The sequence below is a fragment of the Lineus longissimus genome, chromosome 7 (assembly GCF_910592395.1).
Source record: "Lineus longissimus chromosome 7, tnLinLong1.2, whole genome shotgun sequence".
NCBI classification, from domain to species: Eukaryota; Metazoa; Nemertea; class Pilidiophora; order Heteronemertea; family Lineidae; genus Lineus; species Lineus longissimus.
This window is the reverse complement of record NC_088314.1, coordinates 13337404-13355559: the sequence shown is the minus strand read 5'-3', so window position 1 is coordinate 13355559 and position 18156 is coordinate 13337404. Positions and strand designations below refer to the sequence as shown.

Here is an 18156-nt window from a genome sequence, read left to right as displayed (position 1 = left end):
GTCCCCTGACTTGGCGTCGGCGGCAAGGCTATGGCCAATCAGCTTGCATCTTGATGTCACATGATTTCAAAAGGGCAGCCTGAAGTGGCGGAAAAGACGCTACTGGATGCCAATTCTGGGCTGGTGTGCTCTGACCAGGATCCACTGGCCGCCAACTATGGCGTCAGCCGAACACTTCTTGTCGCCAAAGTTGGCAGCTAGAGTGCTGCAGGCTTTAGAGCTTCGCCTCTATGGACCTAGAAAAGTAGGTTAAATTAAAAGCCTGGGAATTATGTCGTGAAGTCTCATCAGACGTATCCACAGTAAAAATTTCATGGTCCTAGCTATCAGCGTTCAAGAGATATTGACAAAATAAGGTTTTCAAAGATGGGTGCCTGGAGCCCAGAAAGTAGGTCGAATGGCGATGATTCTTGGTGTGTCAGGTCATGTTGTCATAAGACATCCTCACACCGAGTTTCAACTTTCTAGACAAAAGTGAGCAAACGTGCCCCCATTGTTGACGGACGACGGACACCGGACGTGATGACATAAGCTCCCCAGGTGAGCTAAAAATAGGCATTCAATCATGTCAAATCTACTGCAGAAAAGGAACAAAAAGCTGAATTCAGGATCCATATTTCATTACAGATCTGAACTGACAAGTCAATGTTCCAGCATTGGTTCAAAGTAAATAAATAACTATTTTGTAATGATTTTTTCTTTTCCTGTCCCAATCAATAATCTGGACAATCTTTAGCCAAATACAGGTACATGTATTTTTCAGTGAATTTTATGGCTTTGAAAAATTGAATTGTTTAATTAATCAGGCCGAGGTCACTTCACTTGTTTGCTTTACCATAATTATATGATCAAAATACCATAAGAAAGATACACCAGCTGTGTAAATAAGATAGAAATTTGACTTTCAGTAGCAAAAATGCACTCGATAAGATTTTCTATCCATCACCTTTCCATTTAAGAGCTGTTTGCCTATGATCTTAACCCCGATTTCAAGGTCATTATGAATTCTGAAAAAGTATCCAGCCGGAGAATCAAAATCCTGAACTTCGGGCATTGTGTGCCAAATTCTGGTTGCTTAGTGGTAATCTTTGTGACACCATTTTCTATCAGTTCACAATCTGAGATGCTCTCATGTTGACATCCAATGACACTTCTAGACTTCTCAATAAGACAAATGTCTTGGGAAATCAGCTAACAGCAGTAACCTCCAATGAAGACTCTCATTTTTGCAGCCATTGGCAAATAGCTCTTCAGTACAAACTGCTCCAAATCAGTGACAGTTCTTCGATCTTGTAAGCAGTTAGGAGAGTTATCACACTTCATATCTTTAACCACTTCACCAAAAGATGTTCCTCGATGCAAGGACCCAATGTGCTGCGTAGCGGCAAAATAGCGAAGCTGGCGAACATTTATAATGGGTCAACGTGGCCTTATTATGGACTTATAGCGCAATTATGGGGTCGTAACAATTTTGCTGTATATTGTCACGAGGAAAGGAAAGCAGGTGACCTAACGCCGACCTATTTATGTAAAGTGATAACTGAAAGGTATCTTATTCAGGAAATGTTAATAAAAAATCATTCCAGTCTTTTGAGAGCATTTTTAATTGTAAAAAATATATGCCTACATCACATAGTCTCTGCAATGGTCATTCTTATCACAGTAGCTTCGCGCAGCCAGAAGTTCTTCACTTATTAGTCTGGCGCATGCCAGACCTTCTTTGTACGAGACGTTTTTCAGCACGATGTATGTGGGCAGAAGCAACACTGCGCAAGATTACCTCGAACAGGGGTTAATAATAGATTATGCTAATGAGCACACCTTCCTCATTGAGTTTTCCCAGAATTGTCCATATCGTGCGAAGCTCAGGACGTCATGGTTCTTCTATCAAGTATATGCCTACGTCACAGAGTCTCTGTAATGGTCATTGTTATCATAGTAGTCTCGCGCAGCCAGACCTTCTTCACTTATTAGTCTGGCGCAAGCCAGGCTTTCTTTGTACTAGATGTTTTCCACCACAATGTATCTGGCCTGAAAAAACACTGTGCAAGATTACCTCGAGCTGGAGCTAAGGATAGATCATGCTAATGAACATACTTCCTCATTGAGTTTTCCCAGAATAGTCCATATCGCGCGAAGCTACTAGGCCTAATACCATTAGGCCCCGCGTGGTGGCGCTGAGGCGGCCGTGTAATCAAGAGAGTGGTTGAGGCATTCTAGAAGCTACTTGGACATAACAAAGGATGGACCTCAGTGTTTCTGCCAGAAATAAATTCAAGGGGGGGCAAAACCATAATTTTGCAGAAAATCCTGGTCAAAACAACAAATTTTGCCTGTTTTTGGACAATTAAGGGGGGGCAACTGCCCCCCTTGCCCCCCCCCTCTGGGGGAAACCCTGGTCACCTAACCAAAATTACTTATATTTTTGCATTGCTACAATGAAAGACCTAATACTGAAACGACATGTCTGTTGACTGTGATTTAAGAGAGACTGTGCTTTAAGAGAGACTGGCATCATGCCTAGTCTTTCTAAAACCACAGTCAACAGACACCACTATACCCCTCACACTCAGAAACCACAAACGCTCACCCCTTCCTGCTACCTTAATACTTCTGGATCTTATTCTGTTAGCTAAGGCTTTCTACAGGGTTAAAAGGGAGAGTGATATCAGAGACTTATCACAGATTCTTAAATGTATACGGATAGAAGTGTACACAAGAGTCGTCCTAATTCTACAGAGTTTATCCGTATAAAGATCCTTGATAAGTCATTGTTTTCAACCTCCCTATTCACTCCAATCACATAACCAATATTTACACAACTCAAAGATGATTGTTTCTACCCAACTCACCATTATTGCAACTTCATGAACTTGGCTTTTGAAAAATTATCGAATCAACACCCCTTTTCCAAGCTGGTCATCATGATAAAAAACAACTAATTCAGAAGCTGAATTGACGTCTGTTAAACAGGCTGCAGTGCCGATAATTGTAGGAGTATTTTCTATGTGCTCAAGAAAGTTGCATCTTTGGAGCAGGCCAAATGTGCTGTGAAAAGTCTGTGATAACCCTTTTCAAAATGAATGCCCTGTTGTAAAAATTTATTGATTAGCTCCCGTCAGCAAGATACAACAATTCTTAAATTTTAGTTCTGTGCTTGCCTTTTACCCCATTCCAAGACATGATTCATATACTTGTAGACAAATGACAGAGAGTTGAGTTCGTCTGCTCTTCCAAGACGAGATTTGAATACTTGTAGAGAAATGAGAGCTCGAGCGATGTCCCTATCTGCTAATCTCCTGATAGTTTGGAGGTGTTGTAATGCAACCAGAGCAAGTCTGAAGGAGATGGCACATCTGCTGGCATCATCCACTTTTCATGTCAAACTACTGAAGATCTTCTGGAGTACTTGCTAGTCCTCACAAAGTAACCTCGGGGGAAGAGTGGCCCAGGGTTTAATGGGATTGGAATTTAGCCTAGTTGTGGACACTAATGGTATTAGTAGTGGTTTGTAGTTTATTTTCTTCCTAACTGTAAATACGCTGACTCAAATATTGGGTTAGACTGCAAATATAACATTAGTGAGACTTCATCAGAGGAAAAGCCTTCGAAAAACACAATGCCTATACCAATGGCGTCGAGAGATCAAAGCGTTGCTGGGTTTAGTTTCGTTTCCCATTTGGGTCTATGACGTCACAGCAAGAACAGCTCCATGAAGGCAGTGTGCTGTTTCAGGAACCAGATTTATATACAACTTGAGACAGCGGAATAACAACAATGATCAACGTCGAATATGCCATTTTATGACATCAGCAATGCTAGGTATTCTCAGGACACTAATTCCCTTTTTTTAACAATGCCTTGTCAGAGAGTAAGTAAAGTTTGATATTTAGGTACTGTTTCAACTTGCACTCTATTTTTTTCAAAAGTGCCAGCCCCACACTTACAACAGTTATTGCATGAAATATCTCCAGAACCCTTCAATCTTTAGCCAGGGCTTACCGGAAGTCTAAGAGTGTACATGTAGGCTACCAAAGATTATTCTAGAGGTGAACAAAACAATGCTTTCACTGCTTCTCACATTATCAAAGGGTACAGGGGTCAGCCTAAAGATCATCAGCCCTTGAGGAATAGGCAAGGTGTTTTTCTCATAATCATGCATCATCATTCTGCTACCTCCAACTAAATTGAAGAGAATTGTGAGCCATACCTCCATTTGTCTCATACCTTCACATGTGTCCTTTAGGACTAGTAATTCTAGGTGACAAACAAGATTATACACATTGATGACATCAGTATCAATCATATTATCAAACCTATCAAATTTCAAATTTTTTTGTTTCCAGTCTGTCCGATCTCATCACCTGTATCATTCATTTTGAAATAGAGAATTACATAATTTGACACTTTAGCACCTAAGCAGGACTAACTGCCAAAATGCAATTTGTGATTTGAGAGTTTCATCGATATACAAGGTTCAATAAACTTATGATTGAAGTTATTCCAACTCAAAAGCATATTATTCTTCGTTCAGTCACATATAGTGCCACAGGCTACAGCAATCATATCATACCTAAAAGCATTTCTCCGCACACCAAGTAAAAGCAGTGTCATATCTACACATTCTTTGATGTGAGAGTAGTAAAGATTGTGTGGAGTACATGCTCATCATTAGTGGATAACCTTGGGGAGTGAGTGGTGTTCAATGGTATTTTAAAAGTGGGAATGCAGTTAATCGCAGATGATAGTGGTAAAAGGGATCAATCAAAGCAACTGAATTGAATGGGAAATGGAAATAAAATATATGGATACCTAGACATGCTAGAGTAACTCACAAATAAAGAACATTTTTTTCATATCAAATTCATTTCCAAGTCCCTCAATGGTTTCCTCGCAAACATACCTAAATACGATAGCTCTTAACTGACGCATACATTCGGATCTAGACCTACTGGGCCTGCTATGGACTGATTTCAAGCACCATATCTCTGCTTGGGTGGCATGACGAAGCAAAAGATCAACAACAAAAGCTTTTCATTTACTGCAGCCTATCAGACGGAACCTTTGTGTGAAACTTCAACGATCGCATTCCCCAAGATCCCCAGATCCGAAGGCATCAGTTGAATCAGAACTTTGTCGCGTCAGTAGCAGCTGAGAGCAATGCTTTCCTGGACGCATGATCAAGGGACTCAGAATTCAGGAATACGAGATGACTCGGACCCTGGATTTTGCACGTAATGCCCGGAGTTCACGATTTTGATTCTCCGGGGTGAACACAGTTAAAACCGATTTTCTCCCCCTCCCATATGAAACACATAACTATTGATCTATGGACTGTAATGGCATGACTGACCTCCCTACTAAGGGCACCTCTCTTAAGTATACGAACGCCCATTCCAATGGAATCCCCAAAAGAGAGGTGGTCTGTGTCTGGAGAATGTATCTGGTTGGCATGGAGTCAAACCTCGATGCTGGTTTTTTTTTCCACAGAGTAGTACAGAAATATCTACAAGCATGACAATGATTTGATCTTCGCCAAACTCATTCATATCATACAAGTCATCAAGATTGTATAATTCACTCACTCTAGAAAGACGACAGTATGGAACACGAACATGACTAATTTGTTTGCAAATTTCGATTCCATGCAGGAAAAGCTGCCGAGGGAAAAATCAATAAAATTACCTCGCAAGGTATGACAAGAAATCCCATTCCCGCTAAGCAAACTTCTGACATTCTGAGCAGGAATTTGGGAAAAAGCAAGTTGGTAATATAAACTAATTTTTTAAGAAAGGAAACTGTTTAGAAAATATTATCATTCACCACCTGTTTAAACTATGGATAAAATGGTAGAGCAAAAATCCATTCTACCCAATTAATACTGGCTACATGTAGTTGATGAATTACTTGGCAAAGATCCAAAAATTGACCATGAAGCTTTTATTAATAATGATGAAACGATAATGCAATGAAAGCAGCATGTATATTGCTTCAATAGTACATAAACGTAAACTCATTCTCTCTTTTCGTCACACTCAGTTGGAGTGCAAAAAATATGCTACTCCAATGTTTTTCTTCCTTTCGCCTCGAAAGCTTTGGTAACGATTTCTTGTATTAATCTTGCGTCCCCATAGTGCTATCTTGTCACGATGAAGATGACACATAAATCAATGCATAGCGGTTCGATCATCTTCCTCTTGACGTCTCACTCTCATGGAATGCAAGGTATGCCCCAACTCAAATGCGATAGTGTCGAGTTACGGGTAAACATATGTACAAGCTAATGAGGGAAGCAATCGATGGACATCTTGGGAATCTTAAACAATGGCTCAGCTTTCCATGTGAGAATACGAGGATGTCTGGAGGTTAAGCAAACAACAGGAAGAGACAGCGTACATTTCTGTATTGTGTCTTTTTCTTTGTTTGGTGATGCATTTGCTGAAGTGAAATTCATTTTCACTGCATTTCTATATCATATCAGGCGTTATGGTATGGAACAAAATATTCAGTAAACTGTATTACACTGGGCAGTTAAAAACAGGTCGCAAAAATTACTTTACATGTTTCTGCATTTCAGCATGTTATCCCTCAGTGCGTTATCTCTGGCTTTTTGATTTGAATGTGTCGTACCTACCAGCCTTGTGTTTATGCGTGAACACCATTTTTTGCTTGATTCTTTGAAAAGAAGACATACTTCATCAGATGCATTTTTGATTCATTCAGGTGCATTTCATCTTAAGTAGAACTTTATCTTGATAACATTGTATCACATGTATACGTCATCTGCTGGACAGATAGATACTTGCCTGACTTTGTTGAAATAAAACTTGGCTAAAGATTATTTAGATATGCTGTGGCAACATTTGCATCCCATTCTGCCTTGTAAATGGAAATTACCACACAGCTAGCTCCTTCCTGCTCTCACAAGAAGCAGAAGCCCAATTATTCAGCAACAGTACCAGGTATTTTTCATAAACTTTGCATATTTCTTAAATCCAAGAGAATAAAACCATAATCCTCAGCATCTGAATTGCTCAATCTAAGGGATAATTACATGACTGCCTGTGATTACTGGGGTGCCGGTGAAAGCAATGAGCTCCAATCACGCATTGAAAGCGGCAGTGACGCCAGGTAGTAATCACACTGTCGCCTGAAGAGGAACAAAGACAGTGCGGACTTCCTTGGAACACATTCTATAGGACTCGGAACTCATAATTTTTGCCACCACTGTCGACATCATTTTACATCATTATCATCACATTTTACTGGAGACAACATAGTCATGTACTTGACAACAATATAAGTCAAAACGAGAGACTAGATATAACGCGAGCGAGCATATTCGCAAGACTCTGCCCCCACTCCGTGGGCATGGATGGAGGAATGGACATTTGAATGAAATTTTGTAAACCCGGTCCAAAACCTTAATTGACAGGCTTACTAGACTGACTGGGAGTGACCATTATTTTTGACCCCAACAGTTTTTGTTCCTGAAATAAACTTGGGGCTAACACAGCTACAGAATACCTCCATATTGTGGATGGTGTAGTGTTTCGGTTATGGTTTCAATTCTTGAGATTTACTCCTCAATGGGCTTGTGCAGTAGATTAGTCATGGGTTTGAATCTGGATATTCACTCCTCAATGTGATGGTGCAGTCATTGGTCATAGGTTCGATTTTTGATAGTTACTCCTAAATGAGGTTGTGTAGTGCATTGGCCATAGGTTCGATTCTTGATATTTGAGATTTACTCCTCAATGTGTTGGTGCAGTACGTTGGTCATAAGTTCGATTCTTGACAGTTACTCCTCAATGGGATGGTTTAGTTCTTTGGTCATTGAATCGTTTTCTGGACAAATTCATTCAATTGAGGTGACGTAGTTCGTTCGTCATGGGTTCGATTCGTGAGATATTCTCTTCAATGTGGTGGTGTAGTGCTTTGGTCATTCATTAAATTCTTGATATATTCTCTTCAATGAGTTGGCGTAGTACATTAGTCATGGGTTTGAGTCTTGACATTTACTCATCAGTCGGGTGTTGTAGTGCTTTGGCCATGGATTTGATTCTTGATATATTCTCTTCAATGAGTTGGCGTAGTACGTTAGTCATGGGTTTGAGTCTGATATTTATTCATCAGTCGGGTGTTGTAGTGCTTTGGCCATGGATTTGATTCTTGATATATTCTCTTCAATGAGTTGGCGTAGTACGTTAGTCATGGGTTTGAGTCTTGATATTTACTCATCAGTCGGGTGTTGTAGTGCTTTGGTCATGGTTTTGATCTTGAGATTTACTCTTTGGTGTGGTGCGGGCCACAGCCCCCAATAAGTAACACTCCTTCCATCTGCCGTGCTGGCGCCACCTATACATCCCCATGTCACAAGATAATAGTCCCAGTGATTTGCACTTGTAGCCCCTCTACTTATATCCAGACATAACCAGTAATTTTCAATATACTCCTCCTCTGGATATTTGTATGCGGGTAGGAGTATCAAAAACCTGATCTCAGGATGCTCCAATTATGACCATAGTGTAACCAAAAATAGTATGCCATCATTTGGATACTATCGCTTCGGCTGCCATATAAAACATTATGTGGTCTGGAGTTCTGTGTCATGGCTTGTGTGTGCTAGAGTTATGTGTGCTAACTTGACTCCAGCTTGCATTTGGCCTACTTTTGCACTGATAACTCCCCACAAAACTACGATCCTAGGATGACCAGGCTGTGTACTATAAATAGGAAAATACACCTAGTAAAGTCCAGTAAGCCTAATTTACAGGACATGTTTTCTACCTTATTGCTCTGGACCTCTCAAATGAAGTTGCTGTGGTAACCAGTTGCACACGTACAGTCGGGAATATGAAATCTGAGATGTCTTTCTTGCGGTCATACTGAACAGGGTTTCCTCAAGACAAGGGCCGTGGCGGAATGTCCCCCCTCAAATAGCCAAAAGATGGAAATCGCAAGGTCTCCGCACTAAAATTCATAATCGCCACTGGCTGCCATGTTTAATCACAAAAATTTCGGAGCAATCAATTAATCGGGTTTTTCAAATATTCGGGTTTTTGTTTTTTTCACAACGTGTCATCTATAAGACAAACTGTAGATTACAACGTGCCCAAAAGCACACATATGAGGTATTTGGTTGGATAACATGATCATAAATTTTTATTGCAATAGCTGGAAACTAGCTCAAGTCAGAGCACCCGCCACATGAAGCGATCAAAACCTTAGATACGCTAAAACTGCAACATATCCATTTATCAGCAATTTATAAAAGTGACAGCGAGCACAGTGGGTTTTTTTCATTTAACTAAGAACTCAGTCCTGCCAATAATCAAAGATGTGTGTGAGATAAGAAAGTCCACAGACAGCAATTCATCAATATTTGTGGTCTTAGAACATGTTTGAGAGAGTATGATGATCCATAATCAATCATCCTTCATGACTCACAACGTGGCGAACACTTCAGGTGACAGTTTTACCGGTATTTCCATTACACGCATTAGTCTCTGAAGTGCAAATCCATCAATTAAGCAAGAGGACGGCTAAAATACACAGTAGCAGAATTCGATTTGTCAAATGATTTATGTGATTTATGTGATTAAAGTGTTGGTTGACTCAAGGCCAGCTGGTGTATCTTACTGTCTCTAGCAACCCTCAAGATCATTCATGAACAGTAGTATAATCACCCGCACTCTCACAAATGAGGGTTTTTTAAGCTCTAAAAAAACTTTTATTGTTTTTCGGCCAACACAAATATGGACCCCATGGATGTTTTTCAGCGAAGTGAAAACCCATTCAACAAAAACCTTTAGAGGTTTTTCACAATCTGAAAAACCATCTGGAGTTTTTCATTTTACCGACAGGGTGCATAGTTGTTTGGCCGAAAACCTTTGATGGTTTTTCAGAGGCTCAAAAACCTTTATTTCTAAGAGCACACTGTTACCTTGTTTCGTTTTACTAGGCTGGCCTTAGCAGAACAGAGGCAACCTCATCAAGTCAGGGATATATATATTTTCATAAATCACAAATCACTAAACTAGTGAACTAGATATGAAGCAAATGTTACATCAGATAACGGGGGAAACCATCACTGATCATAACCAACATTGCAAGATGGACACAGATTCATGTTGACAAACAAATATGAAGAGAAGATTTCGAGTAAAAGCAGCTAATCTTTGTATTACCTCCAATTCGACTGATTGTATTGATCCAAGTACACATCACATGATATGCCTGTCAACACCAGGGTGTGGGTGGAAGCTTGAGGCCTCAGGCCCACCAGTCATAAGACTGATACTTGGACAGGCCTGAGGACCTCGACCGCCATTTTTAAGAATGGGGCACTTCTCCTCCTTAAACACCCTTGTACCCTTTGAACATGTTGATTTATTTTAAGCTGAAAAATACCTTTAATTTTACAAGAGACTGGCAGTATAATTCTGAATTCTCATGTAGATTGTGAATATGCATATATCTCTTATTGCATGGGATTAATACTAACAGAAATAGTTATGAGAGAAAAACGAATGAAAACTACAAGTGAAGTCACACACAAATCGTGACACCAATTGAATTCTTATCATGTGTTGCGTCACAGAGGATGAGATCTGTGAAGTCAAGAACACACTGTGACATCTTATGAACCTTTTTACAAATTTAACTAATAACCCAAATAATTCTGTCGCATACTCATGAATGTACGCATATATTGTCACCAAAACTTAAATTAGGTCTACATCAGAAGCGATGGTAAAATTATGTTTTATGTGAGCATTGACGACAGGGTTTCTCCCAGGGTCTTACAACATCAATACCAGTGAATGATATGTACATGTACTATCCAACCCAGGGCTTTTTCCCCCTTGGCATTCTAAAATAGTCATGAGATTTTCTTTACAAGCGGTGAACAGCCAGATTTTTCGCTGTGTTTTAGTTTATTTGCAGATCATGAAGAACCTCAATCCTCGAAAGAATTTTTGGACAACGTTGGACCCAAAAAGCCAAAAGACATTCTGCAATTCCCCAAAATAAACTGGAATCCAGTCATTTTCGGCATACATGTAGGGGGTATGAAAACCACAAGGTCTAGCATGTTGTAATGTGCATGTAGTTGCCATGATTTAGTTGTGAAAGAAATCATGGAAACATTTTGTGCTGATCATGCAGTGACATTGATTAGTCCATGAAGTCAACTCTACTGCCTCTATCGATTCATACCATCAGCATGACTGAGATGAGTGCATGAGCTCGAGTGCTTTTTTAAAGGATAATGTTTAACCAGCCCTTGTGATTAAGTGGAAACTGTAGAAATTTGGCAGAAACAGCTTAAAAACAGTATGAGAATATTGACACCTAATTGAGTTGATTGACAGCTAGCAATGACTTGTCAACATCAGGATTTTCAATGTCGCTTGACTGTCTTCATTTTTTTCCAATGTATAATTATTTTAATTGCAACCATCTCTCAATAAGTTATATAAAAAATTTGGGTCAAAATAACCTTTTGAACGTGCAGGATTTTGTGCATATCATTGAATTCCCATTGAAACGATCTAAAACGGTTTTGGGGTATGATTAAACGAAGAGTGAATATGGAGACTAAAATCTTAAATCCATTTTTGTCACCTGCCTACTGAGGATTAGACCTTGAATTTTTGATGAGTCTCTCAATTGTGAGATATCCCAAGCTTGTTTTTGAGCTTTTCCCAATATATATTGGAGCTACCGTTTGATCCAATGACATTTTTCGGAATGAAGAGTGTCATGGCATTTTAACAGTGTGCTTATATCTAGGATGACTAATCTATCAAAATGTCACAAGAGAGACAATAATTTGATCACCTGGAATGCTCAAGGGATATAAAAATCGACTTGCTCCCACAATATCAGACTATAACAGACAGGCTTAATAATTGCTGAAAGTGGACTAAAAATTGAAAATGGAGCTGTATAACTTCTCAGCAAACTTCTGTACGATTCAACAGTAGTAGTAGTACACAACGTTTCCTCAAAATCACAGAGGAACCATTTGTACTTCCAATTTTCTGTTCAACAGAAATACATGAAAGGTTACAACTACACAAATTGCTTCAAAATCAGTGAAGAACTGATATGAAGCACAAACGTTTTTTGAAAAAATAAACTGAAGAAAATTGGTAATCCACCAATATTAAAAAAATTTTGATATGCAAACTGGGAATTGTCCAGTCTTGCAAACAATGAGGGTATAGCTATGGAGGAATATCCCAGGAATGCTAATTAGCAAAGACATCAGTGTGTGCTGGACGTACTCGCTAAAATATTGTTGCAACCCTAGAAACTGTTTGGTCTATACTCGGCTTTCATATTTTCACCATTCAATGTCAAAATTGTGGAAAAATCTTATCATACTATAATACTATATGTCGACAGATTGATACAACATCTGTCTCATTTTCAAGCTATGGTCACTGTTCATTCACAACATAGGTACCACACAATACTTCCTTTTTTACTTACACATATCTTAGCAGAGACTGGATAACACTTACCTGGAAAAGAAAATACAGAAAAATGCTTTATTTCAATTTTTGAAATACCAAATGGAGAAGAACTGAACAAAAGTACCGTATTTTCCGGCGTATGACCCGCGGCTTTTTGCCCTCAAACAGGCCCAAAAAGTGTGGGTGCGGGTAATACAAAGTTGCGGGTCTTGCGTGGATTCTGAGAGGGATAAGCCCCAACCCCAAAGAAAAATGAAATGGCCAGGGCCATTGTGCTCACCTCATGTGGAGGAAAGATGGATAAAGAGCATGGTATTGTGTCATGTAGTGTTAGGTTTGATGTAGGTCCAAGCAATTACAATTTCCCCAAAATGGCCAATATACAGTACATTCGACCTCTGTGACCTTTTGAAAAGTAGGTCAAATCAAAGAAGACCCGGGTGACACATTGAATGGTTGTTAGAATTAGATGTACCTATGATATAAAATTGGTGCCAATCGGGCAAGTCATTACTAGGAATAATGGCATTTTGGAGAATTTAGGATTTGGCCCCCTCCCTGGAGGCCAAACGGCAAATCAGATTGCACCAAACTTCGGTACCTGAGATCACCTGACCAAGGGGTACATGTGTACTTAATTTGTGATCAATAGTCATTGCAGTTAAGAAACGTGCCATAGTTACGGCCTGACGGCGAATTTACGCCATTTGACCTCTGTGACCTTGACAAGAAGGTCAAATTAAAAACCTGTGTGACATATACTGTATGGTGGTTAGATGTACCCATGATATCAAATTGGTGGCAATCGGGCAAGAAGTTAAGGAATAATCACATTTTTAAGGTTTTTGGATTTTGCCCCCTGGTGGTCAAGTGGTGAATCATATTGGACCAAACTTCGGTCCCTGAGATCACCTGACTAAGGGGTAAATGTGTACCAAATTTGGTATCAATAGTCATTGCAGTTTAGAAACGTGCCATCGTTACATCCTAACGGCCAATTTACACCATTTGACCTCTGTGACCTTGAAAAGGAGGTCAAATCAAAAACCCGGAGGATATATGATGCACCTTTGCTAGAAGTACCTACCATATTTTTTTCAAAATTTCCCGACTACTATTAAGGGAGATATTGCATATTTTCACTTTTAACGTTTGGCCCCCTGGTGGCCAAACCATGAAACGAATCGGACCGAAACTTGGTCTCCAAGGTGTCATTACATAAGGGTACATGTGTACCAAGTTTCAACTCAATAGCTCTAACAGTTACGAAACGTGCCCTGCTAACGGACGACGGACGACGACGACGACGACGACGACGACGACGACGACGGACGACGGACGCCACGGTATGGGATAAGCTCACCTCTGCTAAGAGGTGAGCTAAAAAGGGGACCAAACTGGTTACTTGATAAGGATTTATGTCCATCGTTTTTGCATTGTTTTCAACCAATATTTCCGCCATGATCGCATAGTTTGTGATGTCTCCGCTAGGGAAAACAGTCTTATTTGGGGCATCTCATAAGCGATGTTGTGGTAGGTATACTGGTATAATGTCATAATGTTTTGTTATAGGGCATAATCTGTACATTTTTCAGACATGTCTTTTTCAGACTCCACTTGGTGAAGGTATGGTCGTCGTACACATCATAATATAAACGCCGATTCTTTTTCTATTTCCTACCAATGCATAATATTGAGTTTTGAGACGGCCCTTCACTTCAAAACAAGTTACGGCCATGCTGGAATTGATCCACTTTGGTTAACAATTAGAAAAAACATGGCGGTTCTAGGATGTCAACATCAATGAATGGCTTACTATTTTTGGAGAATGCGGGTCTTGGAGCAGTGCGGGTCATAATCAGGTGCGGGTCTTGCGTGGCTTTAGGTAATGGTCAAAGGGGGTGCGGGTCATAGGGCAGTGCGGGGGATAATCCGGAAAATACGGTAATAAGGGAAGTGAAATATTGAGAGAACGTAAACTCATTGACACAGTCGAGACCCCAGGGTTCCATTCCTAAATGGATGTGATATGACGAGAAGTGGAGACACATGGACTGTTTACTCCATGACAGGAAAAACCTCAGGGTTTTTTCTTCCTAAAACGAGAATTGATAAGAAGGGGAAATACAAAGACTGGTAACTGCACGACAGTCTATTCCCAAGGTTTCCCTTTCTTAAGGGATGGTGACATGATGGGAAGGTGAAACACACAGAGTAGTTGCTTCACAACAGCCAATACTCCAGAGTTCCCTTTATCAATGGATGTGAAATAATGGGAAGGGGAAAACGGTCTGGTTGCCTCACAACAGCTAAGACCCTAGGGTTCCCTTTCAGAAGGGATAGTAAAATGATGGAAAGGTGAAGTACACAGACAGGTTGCTCCAAGACAGAATAGACCCCACGTTTCCCTTCCTCAATGGATGCCAAATGATTAAAGGTGAAGTACATGGACTGATTGCTCCACGACAGCCAATACTCCAGGGTTCCCTTTCTCAAGGGATAGTGAAATGATGGGAAGGAGAAACACCAAGACTTGTTGCTCCACGGGGTTAAGGCTCCAGGATTCCATTCATTTTCTATAGGGTTAAATCACTTTTAATTATGACTGCATACTTACAAACAGTGCAAGAGACTTTGTTCTAAATGGTTAACCGCCAATATACAAGGAAATACCATAAGATCATTCTGGCGGGACCTAAACCCATTTCTTATAACATCAATTTCCATCTTCCTAATCCCTTGAAAATAATCATCAACTGCCAAGTCAAGCCCTCGAGACACGAACTGTATTGGAAGTCCCCGAATGATCGAATACCGCTATATTTTTATCCCTGATGGGATCGACTCTTAATAGCTTATATTCTAATGTCAGGCAATGTGAAGCTTTCATGCTTTCATCATATACCCTCTGTGCTTTGATCCGCAGACAAAACCAAAGAATATGAAAATTTTACCCTGAAATGTTCATTTGGATTCATCTAAAATAATAGGAAGTGAACCAGAGACTTTCTTTGACAATCTAACGACAAGAGCCCGTCATAACAATCCAGTGTACATGACATTGTATAAAGAACAGGAGCAACGCGGAGCGTGGCATATGCCCCGCCTGTGTGTTGGAACTAAAGATGGCTACCGTGGCAGGCATATGAATTGAATTACAACAAGATGTTGTGTCAGATGAAGTATTTATCTATTTATCTTACTTATAAAAGTGTCTGGTGATTTCCGACTCATATTGATGCTTTAGGTCACATATAAGGAAATTATGAATGAATAGGGGTTTTTGGTTTATTTCTATATCCAAAGACCACCGATTTACTTCATCCCTTTCGTGCAGAAGTTGTATGAGATGATAATCAATAAATCAGATGAATCAATATGATAGATTTCAAGCAGTCATTTATAGTGTGGTAGTAATCTCTAGGAATCGACACCGTGCATATGAGTTGTAGGGTCTCATAGTATGTTAAGCGCTATATAAATATGGACTATAATTATTATCATTATATAACAACAAATGTGTTGCACTAGCACTAAACGGGTTAAATTGGTTAATTTCTTTAGTGAAACCTTGTTGCCTTTATGGAAAGGACAGTGCACTCTAACCAAGGGAAATATTGTGAATATTGTTTTAGAATGAAATCTACACTGTCACAGCTTAATGACAGGAGTAATAATAGGCCTCTGCTGTACCAGTTGGAAATTCTCCTTGTTTGCAATTTGTGAATATGTGATCTATTTTTGTCATTCCATCAGTGGTCAGACAATTTTGTGGACACATATAACTCAAGGTCTTTGAAGAAGTCCAGTAAGTGTGTAACAAGAGGAGAAACTTTTGATACATTTTCACATCACAGGATTTTTGGTAAATAATGGAAAAAATCGCTTTTTTATCTATAATTTCTTGGTATTTCTGGGAATGTGCAATTTTCCCTTATTACTGACTCATTTTCAATACTTTGAAAGGTACTTCTACATGTCCTTCCAAAGCTACATCAGATACCATACTGGTTTTTGATTTGACCTACTCTTCATGGTCACTGAGGTCAAATGGCATAAATCGGTGTTTGGCTCAGTAACTATGAGTATCTCTCATATTCTACAATATGATATGGCACAAGTTACCTGATTTTGGTTTTGTACACTTCTCAAGGGCACAGGGGCCAAATTAAGAAAATATTTGCAATTTCACACAACTTCACTTTTTGGCGGATTTGACCAATGCAACCATGCTGGTGTGCAGATTTTAAGGCATGCATAGCCTAAGGCTACATGTAACAATCACCTTTGGTCCTTTACCCAGTTACCAGTATAGCAATGCTGCACTGTTTTAGCTGGAGACATTATACACCTTTATCCATCGAAACGAACTTTTACCATCCCGAGTCATCAGCAAATGAGTTTGTTTTCACTCAGATTGGAGTGGAACATAAAGTTACAGGAAAGTTAATAAATTACCACTAAAAAAAGGATGAAGGCACTAGTAGCATGCCTCAAATATATAAGGGTATCTGGTACATATACTGCTCCAGGCAGGAAACACTGAATACTTCTAAAGATTCTTACGGGAGAATTATTAGAAACCGTCTCTCCCCATTGGCAATCTGTATAAATCAGTAAGTTATCTTTGAGGAATGTGAAGACAGGAGTCTCAGAACGACTTGAGAGACAAAAAATCAATTCCAAACAATTGGGCTCACTCAGAACAACAACTCTTTATTTGTGAGGAAACAAATCCTCCTATCAAATTAAAAACATAATATAGTTCAGACTATTCCACCAGAATTGGTCTGTCCCGAGTCAAAAATATAAACCTCAAACAACATCTGCCCATCAAAGGGTATAAGGGTCAGCCCAACCTAGCCTAGCCATCAACTTGATCCACACTACATTTATAGCTCAAGTACATGAAGTAAGGAGGATGGACTTTTTCTTAAGAGGTATTGTTATGAGCATTGAGTTGAGTTGGTCTTTCTGTCCCTATGTCCTTTATCAGCCAATCGTCTTGTGCCATGGATTGGATCAGCTGCCCCTGCCAGGCTAATGCACAATTACTTGATAATACGAGATGATCACATTTCGATCTCAAAATGGACAGAATCTCAGATCCAGAGCTGTTGTAAATGAAGTCAACAGAATTGATCATGCTGAACCACTTGTTCTTAACCCTTGTGATCTTCATGCTTGCGCTTTTTTAAAACAATTTGTCTTCCTTCTCGCACCGTTTTCACTGGCATTGGACTTCTAAAAGTCAATAGTTCAACTGCTTAAGTGCTTTTATGGAACACATATACATAGTAATGCCTAGAAAGACTAAACATGCTAAAAGCAAAAATGGAAGTAGAAAAAAAAGGATCTGAAATTGAGGTCTTTATTATGTTGATGGACTGATATTGATCCTCATGCAAAAAAACTGCTAAAACTGAATGACGTGACTACTATTTGATACCTGGTTTCAGCGCCATTTTAATCAATGGTACCAGACATCTCATATATTTTGCACCTTTTTTTCTTAGGGGTGAACCCACATGTGCCACCACAGACCAGACAGATGCCAGTGTTCAGGTACACACATCGTGGTGTCATCCACAAATCTCATATCAATCTGCATTTAACCTGGAAAAATCCACGTTTCTCATTAGAATGTATTTTGTTTTGATCAAGCGAT

General features: G+C 39.6%; 2 protein-coding genes across 3 annotated transcripts in view; one reads left to right on the top strand and one right to left on the bottom strand.

Moving 5' to 3' along the window:
• Nucleotides 1-18156, bottom strand: part of LOC135490672 (mitochondrial inner membrane protease subunit 2-like) — a 193673-nt gene that overhangs the window by 136187 nt on the left and 39330 nt on the right. The window lies entirely within an intron of this gene.
• LOC135490669 (leucine-rich repeat neuronal protein 1-like) overlaps nucleotides 1-18156 on the top strand; it is a 153188-nt gene that overhangs the window by 104659 nt on the left and 30373 nt on the right. The window lies entirely within an intron of this gene.